The sequence below is a fragment of the Corvus kubaryi genome, unplaced genomic scaffold, assembly GCF_017639235.1.
Source record: "Corvus kubaryi isolate FWS band 111438036 unplaced genomic scaffold, C.kubaryi_AGA036_p1.0 137, whole genome shotgun sequence".
Classification (NCBI taxonomy): domain Eukaryota; kingdom Metazoa; phylum Chordata; class Aves; order Passeriformes; family Corvidae; genus Corvus; species Corvus kubaryi.
The window spans coordinates 24,128,839-24,156,770 of record NW_024580671.1 but is presented as its reverse complement, the minus strand read 5'-3'; positions in this window follow the sequence as shown (position 1 = coordinate 24,156,770).

Sequence of the window (27,932 nt, the reverse complement as noted above, 5' to 3'; positions counted from 1 at the left end):
TGCCTCTGTAGTGCTGGACCTCTGAACCTCAATGGGATTTCAGTGATAATCACTTCTGACTGAAGGCAGAACAGGACTAAAGAGGGCAAAAGCTCACAATGAGCAAACTCCGTCAGCCCTTGTCATGAAGACAGACAGCTTGGGAAGCTTCTCTCTGTTAACTGGTTGAGTCCACTGTTGTTCCTGCTTACCATCGATAAAAGTCAGAGTGCACTCTGTGGACAAAAGCCACGGACATGCTAGCTGTCCCAGCTGAAGGATGAAAATCACTTCTAGACAACTTAGATGACAAAAGTAGGATTTCTAGACCTAGTTTGCTTCTCCAGGCTCTCATTACTAAAAAAGTTGGCTTCAAATGGTGACTCGCTTCATTTATTTTAGATACATTACTTAAGCTGAGATGAATCATAGAATCATAGAATATCCTGAGTTGGAAGGGACCCACAAGGATCATCAAAATCCAACTCCTGGCCCTGCACAAGACTGTCCCAAGAACCACACCTTGTGTCTTAGTGCATTGTCACCCCACATAAAAACTGGGTAAGTTGTTCTAACTATAAAGATCAGCTGGTGAGAGCAGGTTGAATTTTTGGAAGACAAGATAAGGACAGAGGATTCCCAGCCACAAGACAGAGCAGATGTAAACAGAGCAGCACCCCTACTGGACAAACCACCTGGAAGTACAGACTGTGCTCAGTGCCTCCAATCCTTCAGCTTTATCTGATGAGCTGAAAGGCTTGTGGGTGTTTAAGAGCAGACCCCAGAACAGTGAACACCCATTCCGCATGTATGCCCTCAAGACAGGCGACACTGCTTTGTGGAGTACATAAAGAATCAGATCCAGACCAAGATCCTTTCTGCATCTGGATGTGACGATATTGAAGGCAAGCAGCCTTTAGACAAGTCAATCAAAAGCAACCTATTTTTCATTATGATATGAGGACATGCAGCAGACCCTTGTCTTTCTCCCATGCAAAAGGAGGTAGACAGATTAGAGAAGGACTCCAATACTTGTCATGCATTTTTTTCCCCAAAACTTATTTATTGACATGCTAGGCACTGCTTCTCTCCCTCCCATCTATCATCAAATTTAATCTGACATTTTGCATGGCTGATAGGGGTGCTGCACACATATGCATCTGCACAGGGCACTTCCAGGAAAGTGTTTCCCCTTGGCACCACAAGGCTAGTCGTGCTGGTGTAATGGCTACACTTTTTCCCCTTGACAGAACTGAGTGCTCTTGCATTATCTCAGCACTGTATTTCTCCAAAAGCAGAACAAACTGACCACTTATTTTTAAATTAGATTTTTTCTAAAGCTGTCCTAAAAGTTTCCAGTTAAACTTTTCCAGAAAAACAGACTATTTTATCTACAAAATTCCTTTGGCAGAAATTTCAAATCTCTAGAAAACAGTGAAGTATCTAAGGAATTCATAAAACTCTGAACTTTTTGTAAAGAAAAAAGCTACTGTCAGCTCTGTTCCTTCCTCATCATGCCAGGTTTCATGAAAAACAAAGCTATTTTTCAATAAAAAACACTTACCTCAAATCAATATCAAACAGTTCACCAACAATAGAAACAAGAAATATTTATATAACTAGAAACCATCTTAAATATTTTTATGGTACCCCACATTAAAATGTTTTATATTAATGTGTCTAGTAATAAAGGAAGAAAGCAAAAGTGATGGGAGACAGAGAACTGACAGAATAGGATATGTTATAGCCTACTATGGGACTTTTTTTATGGTTTTTGAGTAAAACAGTGGGACTTTTCCATGGTGTCTGATTTCTGGAGATTGAGACAAAACAGCAATAATGAAAATTAGGAAAATAACATCTATAAAATCACATTTACTAAGATAAAAGCAACATTCCTGCAACTGACACATATGGAAAAATCCTGAGTTAGACTTTAATATTGTCCAATAGATTTTGTTCAGTTAATCGAATTACATTGCACCCAACAGTACAGAAGCTGTTCCATGATGACACAAGTGTGTTTCTGTGTACATTTGTAATGCATTTAATATTATGCACATAATATGACTAATTAAAGATATGTGAAAAGTATTTTCAGCCCAAATACCAGTTGATGTTGATCTGGAAGGTGAAGCCTCTAGATAAGAAAAAAAAAAGAAAAGGATGAAAGGATCTTTTAAAGCAAGTAAATGTAGTATCTTTGACTGCAATTGAAAAATATATTCTGAACCAAAAATTTAAGATGTTTGACTAGTTCAGCATAGCCCCATCTGGAAAGTTGTGCATTGGGGAAGACAGTTCTCTCCTTTCTAGTGTTCTCTCTTCTTTTCCAAGGAGGAGTGAGTGACCCTGAAGAGCCAGTGACAGATTGCACACACATGCTTATCATATTTCTTTTATGATGCAAATACAGTGCATGCATCATTTCTGTTGTGCTCAAGCATTTGGTTATTAATTTTTATCTAATATGTCTAATTTTATTATTTCAACCATTAAAACTTACAGGAGAACATTTGCACTCTAAATTCATCTATCAAATAACTTACTACTACAGCAGAGGCTTGCCTTGGGTTCAATCACTTTTGGTAGGCACCAGCACAAAGATTTACAGATGTAAACCCTAAGGTCTCTTGTTCAGTTGCAGAGTAAATCCACTAAAGCTTGAATTGCTGGTAAATATTTAATGAAAAAATAAGCTCCTTGAATCTTTTTACTGTAATATTTCTTTTCATCTGTTGTGCCTCAAGAAGAATTTCACAGATCAAAATGCATGAAGCAATTTAAAGCAATTTTCAAGTGTCACATTGATTTAAAATATTTCCTCTTAAAAGATTGAATTATTTGAATTATGTCGTGATTAAGCAATAATTGGAAGATTTTCTTAACTTCCCTAATTCTGCCTTTTAACATTAAGATATGAGATGATCCATATGCAAAAGATTAAAATTGTTTTGTAGGATATGCTTTTGTGAAATTAATCACTGATAAAAAATATGCATAATGAAATTTCTGATTTAGTAGAGGCTAAAATTACTAAGGGAAAAATAGGATAGAAGGGCATCTTGAAACCTCTACCCTTGACATACAATTGTAAGTCAATTGGCATATCTCTCTTAGCTGTTGTAAAAATCTGTGTTATTAAATGGTGATATAGCAAGTCCTCACAGTAACAGAGTAATAGTCATAGTAAGCATATTAAGGGAAAAAAGTGGAACAAAAGTTGTTTCAATTTTCAGTGGATATGGTTTCCCCCATGGGTCTAATGTGCAGCTCTTCAGTATAAAGAGGTTTACTTTTAACAACTGCTGGAGAAAATCCTAGCCACATACACTAAAACTACCTGTGTTTACAGTAAAATCCACAAAGTTTAAGGAAATTTGAATAATCCACTTTAATGCTCCCATCTCTCACTTCAGTAACAATCATTAGTGTCAGACTTAATCAGGAATCCCAGATTTTGGACACATGGCAAGGGGTTCCCTGGCCTCTTTATTTTTTCAAATACTATAAAGGATTTCTGCACAGAAAACAAACAAAAATATGTCTAAAAATGAACTTTTTGTCCAGTCTCAGTCAGCCAGGGTTCAAAAATGTTCACTCATGGGTAAGAAGCTAAACTGAAACTATCAAGAACAATCTCCAACAAGACACCTTAGGGACATAGGATTATATAGGTCGCTAACATTATATGGTTTCTGCATCCTGGATAAGCATCCTGGAGCATAGGCAAAGTTCACTGATGTCCCCTTCAATCCATCCTTACATCCCTAACCAAAATGTTAAAAGCAAGATAGTCCAAAAATCACAAGACAGGAAAATTCATTTTTGTATGCTTCTGATGGCTCTTTGTGACTGCAACACACAAAGCAATAGTGAAGCCAGCATATCTGATCAGAAGAGCATTATCTGATGGAAGGAATCTCTGGAATATGTAACCACTGGCATAACTCCAATATTACTTCTCTGCCTTGCCATAAAGACAGATATAATAAAGACAAAAAAGCAGTCATACCCAAGGTATCAACATACTGACGTAGATTTAGCAGGACACAGTTCTGCCACTTTATGCCAAAGACCAAAGTGTAATAATTTAAATTTTGAACTGACCTTCCTATTTTCTCCACACTCCCTTGAACCACAGCAAACCCTGCTCAGACAACATAGACTAGAGGCAGAAAAAAAAGGTACACACAAGTATAAGTGGGATATTCTTCCAAAAGAAAATTATGCCTCTTCTGGCAGTGTCAGTCTTCCCCCAGCGTTAAAAAATGCAGTCTTACATCTTTGTAAAAACAGATCCACCGTCAGTGGTAGAAGAGTTGGTGTGTGAACTATTGCAGGAGCTTGACCCCTACAAACTGATGGGAACACACATTATCCACCCAAGGGTTTTGAGAGAGCTGGCTGATGTCATTGCAAGGGCTTTCCATAATATTTTAGAAGTTTTGGAGATCAGGGGATACACTGGAAGACTGGAAGAAGACTAATGCCACCCCAATCTACAAGAAGTGTTTAAAGGAGGATCGAGGAAATTATATGTCCATCAGTTTTCCTTCTGTCCCTGGGAAAGTTATGGAATGAATATCCACCTGGGGGATATCACAAGTCACACGAAGCACGTGATCAGGAAAAGCCAGTGCAGATTCATCAAGGCTAAATCATGCTTGAAAAACCTGATTGCTTCTACCACAAAGTAACCTGCTCAGCTGATGTGGGACAAGTGGTGCTTTTCATCGACCTGGGTTTCTGCAAGGCTTTCAATACGCTTTCCCACAGCCTCCTCCTGGAGAAACTGATGTGTTACAGTCTGGAAAAGAGGCTCGGTGGTGGGTGGGGAACTGGCTGACAGGCCACACTGAGGGCCTCTTGTACACACCTTAACAGTAGGATTTTGAGCTTTATAGTGATGTGCAGCTGGGTTGGTCTGAGTGCTTTTTATTTTCTGTCTCTGATATTGCATGAGATATACCTAACCTTAAAAAATTATGTTTAGATTTCATACCCAGTCTTGTCTCACACATTTTATTTGCATCCCAGTGTGTGACCACACAGGCTACCCAACTGGGTTGGTCATTATCTCACAGCAATCTCCATATCTCAGTTTTCAAGAGGATTTGTCTGTTCTTCATTAGCCAAGGTCAAATAGGACTAATGCTTGGAAGATTTGTACCTCATTAGCATTATCTTTATTGCCATTATTTCACAAGCTAACAAAACAAAAAGGAATTATTCCCCAGTTAGTCCCAAACATTCCTACTCTTCTCATTAGTATTGGCATAACCCTTTTCTCTAGGGCAGCTCAGAGCTCAGTTCTTGAAGGAAAGGCTGACAGCAGCAAAATTATGGTACCAAGAGGGACAGGCAGAAAACACTCTCCTGATTTATAATCAGATCCCCTTATTGTAACAAGCACTTTCTCATTGCTGGGCTACTTAGATCAGCTCATATAATTTGTCACGTACTAGAAACTATTTCTCATTCTAGCGGACAAAGAAGGGCGTGTTTCCTCCCTATACTTAATCCAGAATTTTAACCACCAAATGCTGTGCAGGATCTTTGGGGTGGTATTTTATTTCAACTCCTAATAAAAAGAGAGATATCATTCTGAATATCATAGACCTCTGCAGGTATGACATTTTTGCACCTCTGAGTGACAGGAAAGGAAAAAATATAGTTTCAGGATGAGATGTGATATGGGGTCTCATATGCTCTGGATTCTCAGTGTGCTTCCCATATAAAACTTGGTGATCTTTGCAATTCATTCATGTCTAAATGCATTCAAGAGATAAATCTGAGGTATGACCAGCTTTGGAGCAGACAGGTCTAAAAATAAGGCATCTCAAGTGAGCAGGAATTTCTACAGAAACTGAGATAGACATACCCTCTTAGCAATCAGTGGTCCTTTTGTGGAGCATCAGAGGATTTAGGCACAGTTTTCCTTGATTTCTAGATTCTCATAAGTGGATCCTAGCTGTCTAGATTAAGCTGACATACATACAGGCACAAGCACAAGTACAAAATAGATATGATGCCTGGGGAATGCTCAGATAATGGAGGTATCAGATATTTAGCTACAATTACTTGAAGCAAAACACGGTTTTTTAGGTAAATATAGATTCAAAAGTGGGACTTGCTACTTCATTAATCAGTGAAACAGTCACCTCCAGAGAGTGATTCATCTTAGTTAATTTAGGATAAGATACTGTAGCAGAAGATAGATCACTCTCTTTAGGTGTCTATTTCGTCAGCTGGGAAAGAAGCTTAATGACTTGCCTCCACATTTTAGGTGTCCCTGACAGAAGACAGAGATCCCCTCCTTGACCACCAACAAGAGTTTTCCTATTACCAGACACAGATGCCTAAAGATCTAATTTCCTCAAGACTTTTTATGAAGAGAGAAGGAAATGCAGAACACCAATTTTAAGTTACAGTTTTGCACATTTTTTTTTGTTGATTCTTTTTTGATTCTTATTTCTAAGAATAAACTGAAGTAATCTCAGGGTGGTGTTTTGTGGGCAAGCATTTGTGTGAGACAGTCTAATAGCATAGTGTAGGTATTTAACACAACTTCTCTCAGAAAAAATCCTCAGGGCAGCAGTTCTCTAGTTCATTTGTGTTCTTAAATACGGTGTCTCAGAAACCCAAGTGCTAAACTCAGTGCTCTTCTGCCAATCCCTCATTACATGTTTTTGTCTCACCAATGAGAAATACACAGAAGGGCTTACAGACACCATTTACACATAACCAGGACTGCAACGCCTACTCTTAGAGTGAGAGATCATCTCCTACTTCTACATCCTGTTTCACCCAGCAAGATGGCTGAGGACAAAACATATCCTACTAGCTAATTCCCTCATGTCAATGACCTAGAAGGCTGACAACACATCTGAGTGATAAGAGCCCTGTGATAACCCCACTCTCCTAATGCCCAGCTCTGTTGGGCCTTCAAGAGACTTTCAACTCTGCAGAGCACACTGGACTCCAGGGGTTCAGATTCCCATTGTGTAATATTCTTGCTGCCACATATTAAAAACATGCAGAAATGTTAAAAATAAAGGTCAGCTGGAATGCAGGCTGTAGCAGTCTAGCTAGGGTTTTATAAAAGCCTTCTCGCATTTACCTTACACAATCATTTTTTCCTGTGAGAGGGTTTGACAGATTAAGGAACTGCTGAGTAGGTTCATTCATAATGTGGGGGAGATGATTCTGTCCTTTTATAATCATTATTTGGAAGAATCCAAGTTACCAAAGGCAAAAGATAGCAAAGACATCTTTACTCCTTAATACATAATCTTTACATGACCCAGCATAATAGGCAGCCTCTAGGGAAAGCAAGGAGCCCACAGCTGATGTGACTGACTGACACAGCCCACACATTGATTTCATAACTAGCAAATAGACACTGCACTTAAAAAACAACTACCAAAGTAAAAAGAGGGCATGACAAAATTCAGGGAAGCTGGAATTTCACACTTAGATTTGCTTTTTTGTTTATTTGGTTTTGGTTTTTTCCATCTTGACTGACCTAAGATCACCAAACTGACTTGTTATTTAACTATAGGGCTAATTGAAATAACTTTTGTTTGACCCTTCTTGCAACCCCTTCAAGAACCATTCAGAAATGGCAGTCTTTCCTTACAGCGACAAATATTGTATTAATTCACCCAGGAGAAATGGTTTATCCAGCACTGACAGTCTGTCATGTCCTTATCTGACCTCATCAACTGCTTATGTAGAGGACTGCCAGAGGAATCAGTCAGTGCTTTTCTGATTGATTACAGTATTGACTTTTCTTCTTCTTCTTCTTCTGCTGCTGCTGCTGCTGAAAAAAGAAAAAAAAAAAAAAGTAAAAACCCCAAACCAAATGGTCCATCTCAACAACTACAAAACCATTTCAGAAGTTTGCAAAGAAAAGGTTGTGACCCCTTGACAAAAACATGCAGGTCTAGAGTACCAAGGATTGAGCAGGTATTTGGAGTCTGTTCCTCACACTAGATTTTGGCCTCCTTTAGTTTTCTACAGCCTACTCCACTCCACTGAAAATACACAACAGTCATTCTTACAGCCACTTTTTGAAATTGTATACTCATTATATACTGAGAATAAGCAAAGTAGATTGCAAACCTGCAAAAAGCATGACACTTTTCATCCCTATAAAAGGATCTTAATACCATTCTTGAACGCTAAGAACCAAAAGAGACCAGTTTACTTCCAATAGAGTTACTTCATAGTATACTTTATTCCTATTAGAGAATTTTCCTAAAGCTTGGTAATCATTTTCCTCTGTTGAAAGTTCTACAGTTCTTATATGCACCCTATTCATATGTCATGTAATTAGAACCATGCAAGACATTAGAGTGAGGCCATTAATATAAGCTTATAAGGTGCCTGCATAGACTCCCTGCTAGTAGCAATCCATCATTTAGGATTTCCATTTGAAAGCTGTTCTAACTTGATTGTTTTTATTTAAGAACTATACTGCTTGGTGAAGCTCCACTAACACTGGGAAGACTAAGAAGCATAAAACAGCATGGTAAGTGGTACTTTTTAGTGTTATGATAGGATTTAAAAGTAATAGTTTAGGATATTCTATTAGCTAAACAAAAAACAGGTACAACAAAATGCATGAAGGAGAAAAGCTCATCATAATTCAGAGTGTCATAGCTGTAACGAAACAAAAGACTTCTGTGATTATACATGAAAAAAATGCTAAATGTCTTTTTACTAAAAAATGCTTAAAGGTTGAGAAGGATTCAAAGAAAGAGGATGCAGATGTGCATGAAGGAATTTGTTCCTATTAGATTAGATCAGTGCTCTTATTAAAATTCAGTAAACAATGTGTTACTCCAGGTATTTTGATTTGATATTTCGCACTGTCACCCACATTATAACCACATTATAATAAAGCATATTCTACCTTTGCATTAATTATGAGATTGAAAAGTGATAATTTTAAATCATTTTAGTCACTTTGCATATAAGTAACCAGGTGGGACTGTCTGGTAAATAATAAGAAATGTTGCATTTAAATTTGAAGACATCAGTGTGGTAAATTTCATAATAGTGAGGAAACAGTCACATTGGTTAAGATTAAAAAAGATTATTTTGCATTCCTGAATTCCACTATTAAAAAGGGATAAATTTTAAAGACGTAAACATTTGTTGATTTGTAATCTGTACTGCAAGTCCTAAGAAAAATCCCAAACAATCACAAACTCTTCCCATCACCAGAAGAGCTAAAAAAATGCTGATAACATAACATCGATTTAATAAGACGTTTCATAAGTATGCAAAATATGATTTTTGAGACCTGTACCTTTTGATATATTGCAATTCTATCACTTTCATTAAGCTACAAGATTTATTTATTGTTTGTGGATGCAGTTTAAATTAATTTTGCAATAGGACTCTATTAAAAATAAATAAATAAAGCTGTAAAGCTGTCCAGACCAAGGAATATGAGAACATAATTTTTTTTTCAAAATATGAACATTAACCAATTTAAGATTGGTATTAATGATGTCTTCTCATTAAACAGGCAGTTGCATCAAATGTGGCAGATTAGACTCTTACAAAATGGATGCTTCTAGTTTTCAGTGGGGGATTAATATTGATTTTACCTTTGAAGCCTTAAAAGCTTGTGATAAACAATACTTGTCATTCAGAAAAACAAAAAGAATCATCTCCAAAATACTCATTTTTCTTAACATATATATTCCAGCATTCTTTACTAGCCCATGGTTAATTTTCCCAGAAGACATATGAAACTACAAAATACAGGAAAACCACAGCAGTCACACATAGCATTTGTGAAAACAACACACACAAAGACAATGAAAATGTTCCTGTCATCTTCAATTATGGTGAAATAAAAAATATTAGTTTCATAACTAGACTCAAGGAATCTAAGATGATTCACAGCATTTTCATGACAGCTGATATTTCTTTGGCTGGACCCAGATCAAGGTTTCAAACATCAGAGCTGGTCTGAGGATTTCGGGGTGATCTGAGAAGTTATTTGTTTCTACCAGTTTTTCTTAAACGGCTTCTTGTAACTGGCACAGGAAATTGTCACAAAGGCAGTGGAAGAATGATGGCTGGGTAATATAAGCCCCCAAATTAACTAACATATAGGGTGACATATAACCTCATTCTCAAAGGAAGACATTTAAGTAGATATATAGAGGACACTAGCCAGGCTTTGGAGGCTAAAATGAATGTTTCCTCTGTTCAGCTTTCAGATACCATTTTTCTCTAACTCATATTTGCAAGACTACATTTGTAAGGGAGGGATCTAAAAATAAGTTATTTGGCTAAAAATAGAAACCCTACTTTTATTTCTTTGGTGTTTAAATTACTCATGTGGGCAACAAGCTGAGCATGAGCCAGCAGTGCCCTGGCAGTAGAGAGCCACCAGCCTCCTGGGCTGCATTAGCAGGAGCAGAGCCACAACAGGGAGGAAAGGGATTATCCCCCTCTACTCAGCACACCTTGGACCACTGCTAGAACACTGTACTTAGTTGTGGCTGTGCCAATACAAGGTACCAGGTTGATAGACTGGATTAGCAGCAAAGGGCTGCTGCTCTGGCAGGGACATGGGCTTGTTCAGCCTGTAATAATGGCCTTGAGCAGAGCACAGAACAGCCCCCCAGCACCCACAGGGAGGATGTAGGAAGACAGACCAGGATCTTCACACTGGGACATGGTGAGTAGATGAAACACAAAGAGTATAAAATGAAACTAGAGAGGTTCACACTGGTTACACATTTTTCCCTCATGAGTGGTTAAACCTTGGAAGAAATTGCCCACAGAGGCTATGCAGTCTCTCTCCATCCTTGGGAATTTTCAAGACGCAGGTGGAGACAACCCTGAAGCACCTGGGTCAGCTCAAGCTGACTCCTCCTTAGGTTCTATCCAGCCTGAACTATCCTAAGATCCTACCATCCCTTTGATCAAGAAAGGCAGCAAAGATGTTTTTCAGACCTGAGTCCAGGACAACCCCTCCACTGGGTGCTACACTTCTGAAACCATTTCTCACCACCTGTCAAATCTCACATACCTACCTCAAAATACACGACCACCCTCTTCCTCACATCCCCCCACCAAAGGCACATGACTTATGCATGCCTGCAGTGCCACACTTTGTGCTGGGGTGTCGATCCCACCCCACAGCCCCAGCTGGTGGGGCTGTGCCATCAGCAGAAAGCCTCTGCAGGATGCCAAGACTGGAGCACTGCTATGACTCTGGGTAGAAGAGGGAAACTCTCTGGTTTCAAATCCAGGTGCTTTAAAGGGACCTCTAGCCTTAGCCTCAGCCTCAACTTTTACTGGTAGGCTTTCTAGCAATGGAGCTCATAGCACTGACAATGAACAAACCTTACCCTGATTATGCCTTGTTTCCCCTGAGAGCCATTTAAATAGTGCTCCACTGTGTCATCCTGGTTATCTTCAAAGAAGCCTAATTGAAATGCCGGAAAAATCTCAGATGGAAGTGAAAGGACTTGTAAGTTATACAGTTACTCAAAAGTTCATACACCCTGAGAGCTGCACTCTGGTACTATTCTTAATTATATAATGGACTAATTTTGTCTGCAGAAACAATTTACTAACAAGGGCACAAAATAAATAAAAATGCATGAAACAAAATTATGGCTTGCATATAAAAACTATATCTAAATAAAACACAGTGTTAAGTGTAAGAGGCTCATGTTTCCACAGCACTGACATTTTAAATAGCTTAAAATCTAGCAAAAAAATTTCGCACTAAGAACCATGTGGGCTGTATTCTGATCATAAAAATATCTTGGCTCCAATAAGATTTATTTCATCTACAGACTTCCACTTGCATGAATCACCACCAAGGACTGGAGTTTTGCTTTTCTGCTTTCTGTGGCTTATTTTGACTTAGAAAAAAAATTCCTCTGTATTATGACCATGTAAAACTTCACATAATTATAGCTATTCAAATCACAAAGACATGGCAAGTAAAATATATCTACAACAGATACCACCTCTGCAGCAAAAGAGGATTGTGATAGACAATATCTCTCCGCAAGATATAACAGATGATACTTTCACTTGAACAATATTCTATAAAAGTATAATTGTTTCAACTACTGTGTTTCAAAAACATTAAGAAACCCTTGCGTACCAAGTTTTCAAATAAGTCATAAAATCACAGAATATCCTGAGTTAAAAGGGACCCTCAAGGATTGAGACCAACCCTCTGCCCTGCACAGCACCATCCCCAAGAGTCACACCATGTGCCTGAAAGCATTGTCCAAGTGCTTCTTGAACTCTGCCAGGCTTGGTGCTGTGACCACTTCCCTGGGGAGCCTGTTCCAGTGTTCAGCCACCCTCTGGGTGAAGAACCTTTTTCTAATATCAAACCTAATCTTCCCCTGACACAACTTCAGGCCATTCCCTTGGGTCCTGCCAGTGGTCACCAGAGAGAAGAGATCAGTGTTTGCCCCTCCTCTTCCCCTCATGCGGAAGTTGTAACTGCAATGAGGTCGCCTCTCAGTCTCCCCCAAGCTGAACAGAACAAGTGACCTCAGCCACTCCTCACATGCCTTCCCTTCAAGGCCCTTCACCATCTTCATAGCCCTCATCTGGACACTTTCCAACAGCTTTGTATGTTCCTTATACTGTGGAACCCAAACCACACACAGTACTTGAGGTGAGACTGCACCACTTTATCATTTAAAGTGAAATGGTAACATGCTTAGTAAATCTAAAATGATACAAAAAAGTTCAGAAGGAAGCTAATTAACTCTACAGAAGAAAGGGGTTTTTTTGAATTTTTGTATCTGTACGATGTAGTCACCTAAAGAAGGCTTATTTTAAAAAAAATTCTTTTAATTCTGTAATATACGCATCAAACTTATGAATATGAAATCGTACATGGTGGGTTTTGCCAATTTGTTCCCTTTTCCTGTTTTCCCATCTCAGAGAGATCTCAGATTCACAGCTGGAAATTATATTCTGCATGTTCATCTCTAAAATGGTAAGTGGTATAAAGTAGGTGAATTGCTGAATTACTATAACACATCAAAGCAGCATTCAAGGAAAACGTTCCTTAGCTGCCAATTGTTTCTAGACCCCCACCACACTGCCCCTGCCTCACACTGCCACAGTGTGCAGTAATGTCTAGAAAGATATTTTGTCAGTCAGGGGAAAATAGCTACACAAGATAACATTATCAATATGAAAGAATTAAAAAACCCATAAATCTGACAGCTTTACACCATCTGGCACCAAAAGCAATTAATTCTGATTCAAATTTTTAAACTGTATCATTTGTATTTGGCTTTACAAGTTAAAATAAAACCTTTTCCATGCTGTCTACAAAAAAGCAGTCAAGTTTTTTAAGTAAAGCACAGAAAGTAATTTTTTTTTAAATAGAGGTAAGTGCATTTTACAATCTGTATGGGTTTTTTTCTTGGAGCAAAAGGAATCCTGTAATGCACTATAATTATTACTTTTCTCTGTATGTGCTAAAGTTGCTTCGACAGATCTCAAATAGTAATATGACCTACTGCTGGAAAGCACAAAAAAATGTCCCAAACATTACTAATTATGAAATATTACATTAATGGAATTAATTACTTAATTTTAGTTTTTCAGGCTCTTCCAAAGAAGTCAGAGGCACTAAACAAAATTTAGAGGTTAAACAAATATTTCCAGGAATTTATAAAATTGAGACTTTTAAAAGCAAGAGGTGGGTTAGATTCTGCTTTTACTTCTACCAACCACAAGTGTAAATGCTCTGACTTCAAAATTACCATCAGTGTTGCAGAAGCTGAATAAGATTTTTGTAGGGAACATTCTTCCACTTTCGCACTATCTTCACAACTCATCCACAGCTCTTGTCAGTTTGATTCACATTGCTATGACTCCCATTTACAGCCTACTACACAACAAAAATTCATGGGGTTTTGCTTACCTATTAAAAAAAATCTAAAATCATATCAAGTGAGGAGCTTGTAGATTTAACTTTCTTGACATCATAGCCCAAGCCTTAAAGTTCTTCATTAAGTTTTTCTGAAAGATATGAATGGACAGTTTGAACTATTTTTGCCAATTTTCGGCTTGTGACTACTATGTGTATGAAATACATGCTGTTACTCTAGCTACGCTTTTAAGTGTGGAATTCTATTTATAAACTTGATTTTAAATTTGTAAATTTTAGGGAGACAGGGCTGTAAATATCTCCCACCTTCATAGGTTGCAGCCCCTGCCTTCTGTCAGTGCTGCAGACATATTAGGATCCTGCTTACACTGTAGTTGAATGTTTCTCTTCAGAATTGTATTTTCCATGTTTATCTCCTACTGTTACCTTCGTTTCAGAAATTCCAATGAAGTTTAAAATGCACTTCCAACAGAACGTGGAATGTGCATGTATGAATGCTGGAGGCAAATCAGATGCTTAGTTACAAAGGACTAACTTCTTAATACAGGACTCATCTCACCTAAATTGTGGCTGATGGAAAGAATGCGTACTTTTAATGATCTAATCACTATATCTGCAAGTAGACATCTAAAGAAGATAGATTAATTATACCACAAAATTGTTGTGAGTTATTTTCCAGAATCTAAAGATGTTAGAGATTGTAAAGGTCTAGGTTTGGTCAGCTGAATCCTCTGTATCTTGCCCTAAGTACCTTATTTGCAATATTATCTTGTAAATTAATCACCTTCTGTAGGATTATGCTAAATGCTGTACTTAATTTCCCAGAGACAAGTCACAGTCAGAGATTCCAAGGTCACACAAGCAAATCTTTCTGCGGCTTGGTGCCTATTATGTTAATTCAGCAATGTTTGTTTTGTTTTGTTTTCTCCTATTATCAGCACAGTGGATGTGTTCCATTCAAAACTGTTACTATAGGAACCCTATGGTAACATATAAAATTTTCTTTTCTTTTGGATGAAAATATCAGAAAATTGATGGATAAGTTGTTTAGGTAGAACAATAGGGCATTTGATATTTAATCTGCAAGCACTTAATAAGAAGTATTCCAAGTAATGGCACAGTGTTATTATCATATCACTTAGTAAAATGGCAGCAAATTATTGTATTATTCACATCTCGTTGGGTACATGCTATTATCACAGAGATGCCTTTAAAGATGACATTTAACATACTCCTTTTACGCAGTAAAGTGGTTAAAAGCACATTCAAATTTTAAAACATTTCTGATCTCTTGACAGCTCACCGAAGCATTCTGTGGGCCCCCCTGCCTCTCCAGTGGTTAACTGCAGCTCTAAAACTTCTTGTAATTATGAACATTGCAGTCACACTAAATTAGACTGACAGTTGAAATACTGATTACTAAGGACTTATTAAGGACTACTTTGCAACCAATTATGCTGACATTTGACTTGATTTGACAGTTGAATTGAGTGGAAGATTCCTCCAAAACAGTAGAGAAAAATTTAATTTATATCCTCATCATTTTAAGATAATTGTTCAGGACAGATTCATTAATATACCACTACAAAATTTATTTTTATCCCAGTTTGGAGCACCTATGATTCAAATGACAGACAAATAGTAAAAGCATGTAGCCTTTACCATGCCTGCATCCTCTTATATTTGACTTTTGGTGACTGTTACCATGGGATCTCTGACACCAAAAAAAAAAAGGCGGGGGCTGGGGGGGAGAAACCACCAAAATTTAAAGTGAGTTTCCAGGAATATTCATTGACCATCAACTTGAGCAAATCAAAAATATGTTTTTCAAGTAAAATATTTTTCCTGTGAAATGATCAAATTTATTAAATTAGATAACTCCCAACTTCCACTGCTGTACCATTACATGCAAATTCGTTGTCATTTTATTATTTCCCTGTAATTTCTCAAATATTCCTGCAATTTAGTGGATTTCACCTGGAAATTCTCTGGAACACATACGTCATCTTTTTTTAATGTCCAAATAAAAACTAGCAGAAAAAAATATTACACCTTACTTTAAACTCAACTGCTATACATTCAGAACAGAACTGCACAGTTTGGTTTAGAAGAAAGTTGACAAACGTTGATTCCCAAGAAATCATCTTCTCTAAAAGAGGTGAATATACACTTAGGGAAAATCAAGAGAGGAAATTTCCTCCGGCAAATCTCTTATGTCAACCAGCGGGAAAAAAAAGTGAGGCAACAGATTGTTTCAGCCACAAAAGAATTAATGAAATATTTTCATTATATTTTAAAAGCTACTCTAGGGTATCAGAAATGTCAACAACCTGTCACAAATTAATAAATGAAGCACGAATGCTTTAGGTACAGTTTGCTTATTTTTATTTTCAATTGCTGCCTTATAAATTCCAATACAAAATTCCATAGGGAAAAAGAGTTAAGTAGGATTCAGAAAACCATTCTGCTTCTTAGAAGGTACTGATTTCCTTGCATGTTTTCAGGACCAAAACAATTTAATAAGTGAACTGAAGTCTGAGATAATTGTAGAAATGAACAAAACCCACTATAATTGACACAATTAACAGAAAATAAAGATCATAACGTGGAATACATGGCTAATAGTCTTCAGGTTCCAATAAAACCTGTTTTATATGGATTGTTATTATTTTCTAAAGTCAGGTGAGACACAGATATAAAGCAGCAGGATTTTCTCAAAAGACTACATTTCAGTTCTTTCATTTCTTGTCTCAGGACAAGCCCCATAAACACAAGTCTGTTGTTCTTCAATACTAAAAATGACTAGAGTTTTTTCCCCAAAACTCAAGGGTCTTATAATGATCCTAATCAGTTAAGCTTTTTCACAGCTTCAGCACACGGGCAAAGAACAGGGATAGCCAAAGAGGCACACTCTAAATTGCGAAAATTATTTCTTATCCTAGGTTCAGAAGTCCTTATGTCCATTAAGATAATAGCATAAATCAAAAAAGATGCAAGTCCTTCCCTGTCAAAGACATCTAATCACAAGTAAAGAAATAAATAAATGAGAACAGATCTTTTCATTTTCCCACATACAGAAAGTTATTCATATCTCTTCCCTATCTGAACTATAAGAATCGCTTACATTTTTATGCTTGGCTCAGCAAAATAGGTGCTTTGCAATTTACAGGGCTGTTGAGACTATTGATTAGAATCTGGAGAAGACTCTGGTATAATCACTTGAAAGAGCAATTCCAGAGATGTTATAGTATTTCCATTACTACATGAACTTCATGCAAGACAGGCTAACTGGAGTCCCTGTGAATTAGCCTGTTTGCCTGTATACCAGGGAAACATTTTCTTATTCACTCATGTGTGATTTATAGGATGAGATTATTTATATGTCAGTTGAAAAAAATAAATAGTTAACTGCAAATTGAAGTTAAACTACTGCAAAATGAAGTCTTAAGCTTTTTGGATATAATGTATTGATGCTAATCTCCAAACACTGATGTACATAGCTGGTTTTGCAGATTCATCACCATGGAATATTTCCTTAAATGTAGGTTCACACAGGAGGTGCTGTGGCAATTCCGTTCCACTGATAGTGTGGAAAGATAAACTTCAAGACCTTGGGCAGACAGCAGACTGAGGTAGCCATTGTTTGCTTGATCCCAGAGACCTATTGCAAGCACAACAGCTAAAATTAGGTTACAACCAAAAGTGGACAGAATAAGACACTTTGGTTATGCATTAAGCTCACCAGCCGCCCTGGGGGTGGGAAAGTGGGATCTGACTGATTTTTGTTTACCTAGTAACAATTTTTCCTTAACTTTGATTAGATGTGATTCAAGCAAAAGATTGACAGAAGTCTTTCCAATGGCAGTTTAACATATTTCTTATATTATTAGTGGCTCTTGATGTCCTGTTGTTCAATGGGGCTATGTCTTTACACCTCAAAGGATCACTTGTAAGTGTCTTTGTAGGGAACTTGCATAAATTATATTTACTCCATAGAATCATCAGCAAATATTATGCATGTATTTTTTCATCTTTCTCTGTTTAAATACCAGCTTTGTTGGTGGCAAAGGTGGTAATAACTAGACTGGGGAGAAAAGGCAGCTTGTGAATAGAGAAGAAAATTCAAAATTATGTCTAAAAGGTTCTCTGCAGATTGTCTGAGCATAAAAATAATTTCTCTTCCCAAGCTCACTAATGCGGTTTGAAAAGAAATTATCCAAAACAAAATAATTTGGCTTGTGGACACTGAAAAATCAGCCAGGCATTTCAGGAATGCTTCCAACTTCCTTAGATGGTTTGGCAACTAGGAAATTCTATGGCTAGAGGTGAAAATCAGGGAAAATAAGCAATAACTAAAAGTGGAAATGTTTGCTCTTCACAAATGCTGGAAGGGAAATTCCAAGTTAATGTAGGTTTTGAAAATGTGTGGTGTAAATAAGAAATACAGCTGTTTAAAAAGAGAATAGAAGTAACCTAGTTATTTAGGGATACAGAGATGATTAATGGATTAGATCATTTGATATATGAGAAGATGCTGAGAGAGTTGGAACTTTTCATCCTAGAGAAAACAGGGCTCAGGGCTATTTTATCCATGTGTATGAAAACCTCATGGGAGACAGTAGAGAAGATGGAGTCAGACTCTTGTTAATGGTACTATCAAAGGCCTAGAGGCAATGGATGGACTTTGATATACAGAAAATTCTACTTAAACAACAGAAAAATATTTTTTATGGTGAAGGAGGTCAAAAACTGGAACAGATTATCCAGATAGGTTGCTGACTCTCCATCCTAGGGAATATTCAAAAGCCACCTGGACAAGTCTGTGAGCAACCCACTCTAGGTGACCCTGGTTTTGAGAATTCTGGAAAACTCAATTATTCACTGTCTTCACCTCAATTACTGGAAATGACTGCTTATTACAGCTGAAAAAAATCCCATGTGCTAGTAGAACCATGTCCTGGTTCTGGCCACGAGAGGGTTCATTTTTGCAGTAGCCAGGAGTAGGCAGGGCTGGGACAGGAGGTGATTCTATACCACCTGATATCATTCTCGGGCAGGGAAAAGGAGTCTCTTCCAGGGAGAAGGTGTCCCCTGGGGTTGGCATAGCATGGTGGGTCAGGTATTGTTTCAATATGAATCATTTGCCCCTGTCTTGTACCCTCTGTCATCAGTATTGTTGCTGTTACTGGTCATTTTCTTATCTCATTGCTGGTTCCAGTAAGTGGTTCTTATCTCAGCCTGTGATCTTTACCTTTTGTGCCTCCAATTCTCCTCTCCAGCACACCCCGGGGGGAGGGATAGGGGAAGGGGGGCAGTGAGGGAGTGGCACATGGTTTAAGTGGGATCACTAAATTAGAGAAAACCATTCCTAAACCACAACAAACCAAAAGAAAAGTGGTATCAAGTGCATTTTTCAGATAGAAAAAATGACAACTGACAACTAGGTAGCCAATAGCTTAAATTTAGGCATATTTGGTTAGCTGAATAACTCTGTATGCCTCTAGGGGTCCCTAGTCCCCAGTTAGGGACTTGGTTCAGTTAGCTGAGCAAAATCATCTAACACATTTGAGATTCCCTGGGTTTTTAAGATTCTGGCAATATGCCGCTTCCTACAGAAGGCCTGAGTACCTCCAGGTTTTCATCTGGAGTCTAATTGAGATACTATATACCATCTCACATATTTCATATCCATATTCCTGCAGCCAAGGCACAGAGCTGATACTCACTGATTATGATTACAGCAAGGAGGAGGCACCTAGCACATAGGAAGACATGCATGTGGACATACTAATTCATGTCTTCTAATCTGTAAGCTAAATCTGACACATATTATGGATTCTAATGGTAAGTAAATACCTAAATGTTTTGTAAATCTGTGCTTAAGCTTCCTAATACGAGAAATATTTCCTCAATCTTTAGTGTCTCAGTAAGACTGATTTTATTAAGACTTTTGTTTCTACCATTGTGTGAATGTTATGTAATTAAGACAGACCAAAAACTTCAGCTATAATTTCATATGCAGTAAACAAAATTGTCTTGTGGTTTTGGACAACTAAACTTTAAGACTATTCTCAGTATCCTTAAATAAACTTTTCATTCCACAGGAGAACAAAAATGTTGAAAGTGATAAAACTCATAAGCAGGAGGAAATCTATCATTGAGATAAGTGAAGAATGTCCCAGTCACTTCAAAATCTATTGCATCATGTGCAAATGTCCATTTGTCTTATGAAAGCCAGTTTGGAAGTGTAAGGGGATAATTATGAAGAATGATCACATTCTAGCTGGTAAAAAAATGCTTAATCATCTTCCTATTGTCATTATAACTTGCTCATGCATCAAGTTCTAGATGACAAATAAGCTATAGCTTAGGATGCAGTAGATGCATATCAGTCTATTTCAAGAAGGCATAAAAAAGAGTAAAAGCATCAACAATTTTCTCTACAATGAATACGATTGAACAGTACATAGAAAATAAACCTTTCTCATCATTTTGCATTGTAAACATTTCTGTGTCAAAAGATTTATAGTCTTCATTGCTAAAATATCTGGAAACTTATCAATATTCTGTCCTTTTCTCTTTGGTTTCTCCTGGTCTCATACTAAAATTCTGCAGTTAAAAGAAAAGAGAAGGATTAGGCAATTTTCCTCTGTTGAAGTCCACTATCTCTGCTGAATCAGCTAAATCACTCCCCCAAAGGTAATCCTTACAAGTAACTTCAAGCAGGGAGCTTTTTCTTGGTGATTAGTTGAGCTTTGAAAAATGCAGAAATTTCCACCACTGAAAAAGATATCCTTTGGAACTAGGAGGTACTCAGAAATTGTACATAATGAAGACTGCACATTAATCAATACAGCCAATTAACTTCTTTCACAATCAAATTGAAACATTTTTACTAAGGTCAAACTGCTATAAAGCAGTTTGCCTGATGTTTTGCCACTCCTGTTGATTTCAGATGTAAAAAAACCCTGCAATTTTCATTTACATGGGAAAATAATTATTTGATGCTGTGCACTTGCAGCTATCCTTCTTAAAATCCTTTGCAACTTCTGACACATGGAATTTATCACATGCCAGCAGGAGAGAGAGAATTTCATGTAAGCCTTTTGTTAAAGCAGTGCAGAGCAAAGCACTCAAAGAAGAGAGTTGCGTATCTTGCACATCCTTAGCAAAGTCCACAATACAGCACAGGGTGAGTGACAGGGAGATGTCTTTTTAGCCTCATCTACAATAGCCATTTCACTCAGATGCTGAACCAACACTGAAAACTGTCAAACACAATGTATTAACTCCACGTAACAAGAGAATGTCTCTCATTTAAATAAAGAGTTGCTTAGTGGCAATGGACATTGTTATATCCCTACACACACAAAATACTCTATAACTAATGCACCAGTTTGTGTTTGCTGACCATATTGCTAGCAGCAGCTAGCAATTTAAGTGGTAACCATGAAGTTAAACAGACATTTTTAAGACAACATTAAAGACATCATTTTCAACACCCTCATTATTTGCCTTTACAAATGCCATGTCTTTGTACCGTCTAGAAAAACATCTAAATCCAAAAGACATGGCTGTGGTTTTGGGATTATGAAATTATATGAGATCAGTATTTTGTGCTAGCATAAACTCATTTATTTTTGCAGGAAATTAAATCCAAGGTAGGGAGAGCACAGCGTTGCACTATTCTTGGAAGAGATTACAAGGGTAATCCTAATTCTAGATGTGGGAGGAAGAAAAAAAAACACTTCTTGGCTCACAGGTCTGGGTTCTTCATACTGGACACACTAATCAAAAGTAGGAATGGGCAGTTCATGCAGTCATGAACACTGCTACAGTAATACTTGTTTCTTTTGCTTTCCACATATCAACACAAGAAGGGAGAAGACCAGCTATATGTAACTGATTTGGCATTAATGAAATTGCCATCTGGTGCATTCCGTGTGAAAGAGCAGGCAAAGAATACATTATTCCCACAGATAAAATCTACCATGGCAGAACTTCTTAGCTCTTTAATAGGTGTACAAAGTCACTATAGACTCTGGGTACAGGATCTGAAATAAGAACACATATTTTAGGGTGGATAGAAACCAAGCCTCTGAAATATTTATTAAAAGATGGTAAGTGAAATTTTTTCATATTAAGATAATGTTACATCATATTAAATGCTATCAATAAACTACAAAAGTAAAAAAAATGCAAGATTTTGTTTCCTTAAGGCCATGTAACTTAAGAGACATTTAACTATGCTAAAAGCTACGTTCACAACTATCACAACCACATTCACATATTTCATATCTAACCATGCAAAACAGTATGTTAGAGAGCTGGGAGCTCTTGGCATGCATAAATACAACTGTGAAAATGCACATGCCCTTTTACAAAACACTTGGCCCCATATTAAAAAAATACAGTAATCATCTAATTGAAACACAGGAGCAACACAAACTTCAGAGAAACAGATTGCCATCACTCTCATGTAACAGAACACTAACACTACCACTTTCTTTCCTTGGTTTGATGAAGTACTCATTTGTTACAAAGTTATTACAGAAACTGCACTGTTCAAGAGAACTGAACATGCATCTCCTTACATACAAGTAAACAGGATATGTCCGAGGGCCTTTCAGCAGGGTGTCTAGAGCTTATTTTAGATTTAAATCTTAAGAAATCTTATCCAAGGAAAGATAGCGGGAATTTTGTGATAGGTTTTTTTAATCCTTTCTGAAATAAATACCTCAATAATCTTTTTACTTAAGATTCTAATTTTATTAAGCTATTTCCAAAAGCACTAGATATAAAATCATTACTGTTTTGCTCAGATGCATTACTGTCCACTAAGTGCTGTGCAATTTGATCAGTGTGTCATATACCAACTAATGTCTTCAATTCAGCTTTACTGAATTAGTTGACTGTTCTATTTGATGGTTCATGCTACCTGAGCAAAATGTTAAATAAAAATTGGCATTAGTCTTTCATGTTCCCAAAGTCTTAAAATATTTCCAGTGTAGCTCTCAGAAGATAGCTGCAATAAGGAAGGTGAATAGCAGGTCTTTTTTCTTATGAATAAGACATTGAAGGTTAGAAACTAAGTGTACTCATTGATGTTCCAGCTGGAATTTGGGAAAAACAGAAAATGTCTTCCAAGCTTGAAAAGTTGACTCTCATTAATTTAATCTGCAAATTAGAGTAGTACCAAACCTGGCTCTTGAAGCATACTGCCAGACAAAAAAAAACCACCACAACAACAAACAACAACAAAAATCGTGTGTCTTTATTATGAAGCATTTATGAACAGTTTTAATTTCCCATGGGCTTGAAGGGGCAGTAAGAGAGGACAATCAGAATTGCCAAAAATGTGAACTGAGGGTTATTGTGGCAGGATTATGGGCTGTTTTGTTTCCAGTTACTGCCTGGCACATTTTCGGCTGCTCCTGTGCTTTACCATGTTTTTCCCTCTGTGCATCAGAATGAGGAATGGCACACCATTTTCATTCATGATCAATGCCAGTCATACTACAAATGCACAAGATTCAATAGACTCTGGTATTCTACAGAGTGACATAAATAGTGCATTAAAGAGATTATGAACGTTCTCATTAAACCATGGTTACTCTAGATTTAAAGTCACTTGACATGCTCCATTATAAGACCATATCTTAAGTTACTTATAATTTTGTCAGTTTTTAGCCACTGAGTTGGAAACTTTTCTTGCTGTTTGTTTCAGTAAAAAAAATTAAATACTTGAGTATAATAAATATTTTTTAAAGTACAAAAATATATAAAATTTTGCCATGTTAAAACATTTGCTAAACTGTTTTTCAGTAGCTGAGGGTGATTCATGTTTGATTCAATGAAATGAAATTCATTGAATTCAAATGATTCAATTTGGTGAGGCAAGTCACAAATTGTTTATTTTCCCATTTCCAAGAAAATTTGTCTTTTTCACAAGTTTCAACAGTGAGAGCAGCCTAGAAGAAACAGTCGTCCCTCCTCTTTACTGTCATTTCTGGCCACTACCAATACTCTAAGCAGGTTGTGGAGACTACAACATGGGAGTAGGACAGGGAACTGATGGGTCCTGGATGAACACAAAAAAAGAGTAGGTTGGGATCAAATGAGCTCAGAATGTGGAACATGGAAATAAATCCAAAAAAATAGGAAGTAGGATAGCAAATAGGATAAACAAGGTAATGAAAAATGTTAACGCAAGAGAAAGGAACTGGAAATTGGTGGACTGTCTCATTGCTGAGATGGGCTGGCAGGGAAGGGGAAGAAGACACTTGATTTATTATCTGATTGAGCATCCAGAGGAGGGAAAAGGTTAGCTGGACAAGGGAACTATGAGGAGAAATGAAGAAATTGAGTAGGAACAAGAAAGACAGTCCAGACGTATGTTCCAAGCATGCATCCTCTTTCCTGGTCCTTGTCATCACACCTGGGTTTCCTAGTTTTTCCTCACAACCACACTCTTATGCAAGGGACGGGAGTGCATCATGTAGAAGATACAGGAAAATAGAATTATTGATGTCTAGAAAACAGCAATATCACATTGATAAGCAAAACAGGGAGCTCCACAAGGGATTTTGAGTGGTGTAAAATAAATGAGAGGTCAGACATTGAAGAAGGAAAACAATATACTGAATAGCTGCTCAGTAAGTGAGCCATGACTGAGATTGGGATCTTATGAAACATAATGTGTTCCTATAATTAAGGATGGTATAATGTGCACACAGAGAAAGAGCAGTAAAAATATGCAAGACAACCCTATTTCCCGCATTTCATAACTTTTGGGTCTTTCCTGGCTTCTATTCTTAACAGGCTTCTAACACAATTTTTGTGTATAATACTCTCTGCTAATCCAACACTTTCTTAAACTCAAAGAGCTAGAGCAAGAGCTGTAAACCATCTGGAACAGTTGCAAAGCAGATTACTGCCAAGAAATCTGTACTGAAGTATGTCCTATCCCACTCCAGGCCTGTCCTGCATCAGCTATAAGGCTGCATGACTATAGAAAGACACTAATTAGCAAAGAACACTTCATGCTGCCTCCAAAACCTGGAGTCTTTCCACCTACATCTAAACCTCATTAATATGTCAACATTCAACCATTACTGTGAGACCTTTAATGAAAACAGTAATAGCATTACTCTCTCTGTCACTTAGGGTCACCAGCAAAGAAAGGGTCAGCCCAGTATATCCAAAGGAATGTTCTAAAATTCTCTAAGGTCTAGGGTGTTCCTCTGCTCCTAGCTGATAAAAAATATCATACAATTATGACAATCAAACTATGCAAATACACCATATTTCCCTTTTACATTGTCATGTGAACTTTTTCTTAAGCATTCCCATTGAGAAATAAAATAGTGAATGGGATTTTTCTGATTTATATTAGTAGCCTCATTTAATTTCTAACTTACTGTATGTTATACATAATAATGAATTTAATACAAAATGGTATATAAGTCTGAAGACTATTAAATATATGTATAAAAGAAGGCTACCCAAGCAGTTTCTTCAGAAAATTTCACATTGCTAGATGAAAATCTTTGACTAATGGATATTATATTGACATAGACAAATTAAAAACATTCATATCAATATATCCTTCACATCCCCCAAAATCCAAAATCTCAGAGAAGTCTAGAGTTGATTGGACAGTATATAAATCTTCTTATAAATAGTTAGCTAACTTAAAATATAAGTTTTGATCCAGGTTATTCAGACTGATTTGGGGCTCTTTCCTTGAGAAGGTTCCTACTTGAAAAGGTTTATTTGTGCAAATTAATTTCATGAACACGGCGAGAAAGCAATCTCTTTCTTAGCCAAGTTTCCCTTAACTAGAAACACTCTTTTCTCTGAGAAATGTTTATGTCATGCAGGGAAGAATTCACTTCATCTAATTTTTGGTAATTAAGAGTTAAAAATCGCAGCTTGTCACCTTAGGCTAGTCCCTGGAAAGAAGCTGGCCCTTTGAAGATTGCATGTGACTTACACAGCAATGCAGGGTATTTCAGAAACATATTGTAGGCATCTGTAGTGCAACGAATAACATACTGAAACATAGAGCAGCCACAGTGATCAGCCCAAAAGCACATGTAAGCCAACATCCTGCCAGTAAAAGCAGCCAAAATCAGATGCCTAAGGAAGAGTACAAAAAACCACAAATGACACTTGACCTAAGTAATCTTCAAGCCTCTAGTTACCAAGTTATCAATGACTTCCTGAGCTTGATGTTTATGTGTTTAATAATATGTGATTAATATTGCTTTTATTTTTTCCCAGTGAACTGCACCAGACTCCCATTGAACTTCTGTAAGCTTTTAGTACACTCAAATCATGTGGAAAGGATTGCTACAGCTTAGCTAGACACTGAAAAAACAGTCTCATTTGTTCACTGAGAGTTTGTCTCCTCCTAGTTTAATGTAATAAGCTTGAGTTCTTGTATTGGAAAGGAAGGTGATTGGTCCTGATACAGATTCTTCATAATTTTCATGGTTTCACAGACCTCTATCATATTGCACATGAAATTGTTCTGCTCAATCTCCAAACTCAGAAAATGAAGATTACTGTATTAACACATATGCTAAGCTTGAACTATGCTTGTTAGCAGGATTTGTGAGCTCAGATGCATTAACTCCTCAGACTGACCAAAACAAGCTTTCAGATAGTCACAAATACCTAACAAAAGTACACTCCCAGATTTTTGGGGGAGAATTAAAAATGAGAATTAGATAAAAAAGAAACAATACTCTTTGAAGGAAGGATTTTAATTTCTTTTTTACATTGAAATATTGTTAATATATACAAACAGCTTCCTCTACTGACATATAGAAGGTCAGGTCGCATCACTCATAAATCTGTAGATTCAAGACAGGAGCATAATTTCTTAGTTGTAAATATTTTAATGGTCTCTTTCTGGTAATTTGATCATAAGAGGACACATGATTGAAAAGACTGAACATTAGAAATGTCCTTATGTGAAACTTTTCTCAGTGAGACAAAGGCAGCATACTCGTGATTATTACATCCATTGTAAAAGATGCATCAAGTGAGGCCTAGGAGACTGAAGGCTTGCTGATGGAAGGAAAATGTGACTGCTTTTGCTGCCAGTAGTAGCAGTTGATGGGGCATATGCTCTTATACCATGCAACGTGATCAGAAAAAAGCACAGGGGGTTGCATTTGCACCCTTGGCAGATGTCACTAATTTCAACTGCCAGAACAACTTTTGGCAATCCAAGTGTAAATTAGATTCGCCTTGGAGTTGCTGTAATTCAGGCCAACCCCACCACCAGCCAGAGTGCAAATACAACAAAATACAAAGGTGGCCTAAAACCCCACTTGTTCTCATTCATTTGTAATGTCTGTATCTCAGCTTGAGCTAAAACTCAAGCCCACAGCCTGTGGAGAAGGGGAGAGAAGTGTACTCACTACCCAGAGATCCAGCCTGCCCTTTTCAAATCCCGAAACTAAGGCTGTTCTTTGCTAGTCAGCATCTTTGCTGTCCATTCTGCATGCTCATTAGCTATCATAACGATAATTGGTTAGGATAAGGATAGGACATATAAAACATTGTGAAGCTGAAAACTCGTTTTTCCAAGAATCATGGCCCTTCTTAAGACATGGGAATGCAGTAGTTCTGATCATTCATGGCTGGTTTAATATACCTCTGGGAGAACAAGGTTTTCCTGGAAAATCTATCTTTCACAGAAATGCCTTAGCAAGCCACTCTTTTTTCACTCAGTGGGAGGAGTGAGGCACTTGATTCCACTGAGACTCAAGTATCTCATGTGTAGCACAGACAGCCTGAGAAGTTTTATGGTTACTTTGCTCTCACTTATCACAATGAGCCTTGTGAGTCTTATTCTATAGAGACACTTGGAGATCATTTTGTGAGCTTTCACATTCTGTCAACATGGAAAAAGCCAAATAAAATATGTCTGTTTCAGGTAATAGTCTTAAATTAGAGGAGTCATAACAGACTCTCAGAAGCAGTGTGAATTGAGTTCTTCATTCAAGTAAAACAGCTACAGGGT